Consider the following 2,162-nt stretch of genomic DNA (forward strand, 5'->3'; position numbering starts at 1 on the left):
TTCAATCGAATTTATTGTGATGGTTCGAGTCTAATTTCATATATATATATATAGTTTACAGTTACCTACAATAATTATGCTTTTAGTAATGAATTTACAACATGTAAGTAATATTATCACAAACGTAATTTCAACTTTTCAATTTTATATTTATTTTCGTAGTGATCTCCTGATGAAGCCAAGAATGTTGGCGATAATTTAAGAATTAATAAATGTAACAACATCATCCCATCGTTTTGTTCACAAGTGTTTTCCTATCGACACCCTCAATTTAATAATCTTTAATAGTAGGTATGTGTTACTTTCTTGCCACTTATTTTATCATTTATGATAAAAATTTATTTCACCGCTTGCCCTTTAATTATCCTTTTTTTACATATATATAAAAGACATTAACGCATTTTATATTTTTAGTTTTCTGCACGCCAGGACTAATTTTTTTAAATTATCGAGATAACTTTTACGTAACATTACATATAGAGATTAGATTGTTATCTATATAGGTATAGTCTTCATGGTGGAAAGTATACTAACTAGACACAGTAATAATATAAATTAAAAATGATTCAGCTGATTTGAAGTTATCTACTAATTATTAAGTCTGATTTTAACTCAATATAATGTTAAACTGTTCAACAATAACATAAAAATGGATATATAAACAAAATAAGTAATTGATTAGTTAAATAGTTTTCAATGAGTACCAAAAACGTTAGTAATGAATCGGATTTTCAAAGTAAACTGTATGGTGATGAAAATAATGAACATAACAATACAGAATTGTTAATTAATTATAGTTTTATGAAAATAGCAGCCTTCGTTCCTATCATAAAATGAACAGTTAATTAATAGAGTTCGATCATGTGTATTATCTATAAGTTGTCTATTGAAATAATTCTTTTCCGACAAAAATGTTGGGCGTTTTTGCGTACCAAGACTGTAGTGTTTTGGATCTTGGTACAAATCATAAAACACTAGTATAAAAAAATATATAGGTACTAATAAAATTAGTGTCTTAAGTTTCTAAACATCACTGGTTGGATGGACGGTGGGGGTGATAGTCCTTATCCCCTCCTTGGACCAGCCCCTGCCATATTATTTACGTCTTATTTTTATATTTTTTATATTGGGCATATCGAGTCATTGAGTGTTGTGCAGTCGATACTGAACAGTTTGCAATTAGTGTCTTACGATTACTGTTTTAACGAGCAGTTCAGGAAACATTTAAACCAGAGTCGACACAGTGGAGTTTAACAATTGGTATAATGGAATCCGAGAATTTTAAAATTATCAAAGGAACCGTCAAATATCTCGACGACGAGAAGATGGTAAAGGCAAACAATATTTCCCGTGTGAAGGTAACGGAATATAAAATTTATCTGGAGAAACATGGATGGACAACAATTACTTTATACCAAACAGATGGAAAAGAAATAGACGAGGGTGAAATAGAAAAATCAATCATGGAATGTTTGCATGAAATGTACAAATCTTATCCCTCAGGAATTTCTGAAGAAAAAAACATTCCAAAATGTAAACTGTAGTTTATATGAAATACAAAATAATCCTGTAATTCAAGTAAGGAATAAAAAATTTCAATTAACTGTCTATCAAATATGTTTTTGGTAACTTAAAACCCTCATATTTTGCAATTAAGGGTCATATAAATTGTTTAAAGAAAATTTTTAAATTACAAATGTTTTTTTTTTGAGTTTCTTCATGCAATCATATAGAAATATCTTATACATATAAGATGACATACATTAAGATTAGAACAGGGGTCGGCATTTTATGTAGGGTCCGGATACTTTTGAAAATTTTTATTTTAATTTGCCTAAAAACACACAAATCATTAAGAACTCAAATGAGTCATACAATTACTTGTAAGATAGTACAAAAGATGATAAGGTTCGCGCTCAAAGCTGAAACATATTAGCAGAAAAATATTTTTAAATGCAGTATGACGCAGGATACGTTCCATCAAAGTAGAGCGTAATGCGAAACAGAGCTAAACGAGGCTATATTAACATGTTAATAATGGGGTTAGGGGAAGATGGATAGAAAATTGGTTAGGTATTAAATATAATAATTGTTTTTTTGGTAATTTTTTACATTAGTTAACATTGGAATTGAGACATGAAGTTTTGTCAGGTAGGTAGTAC

The sequence above is a fragment of the Agrilus planipennis genome, unplaced genomic scaffold (genome assembly GCF_000699045.2).
Source record: "Agrilus planipennis isolate EAB-ADULT unplaced genomic scaffold, Apla_2.0 scaffold38, whole genome shotgun sequence".
Lineage (NCBI taxonomy): Eukaryota > Metazoa > Arthropoda > Insecta > Coleoptera > Buprestidae > Agrilus > Agrilus planipennis.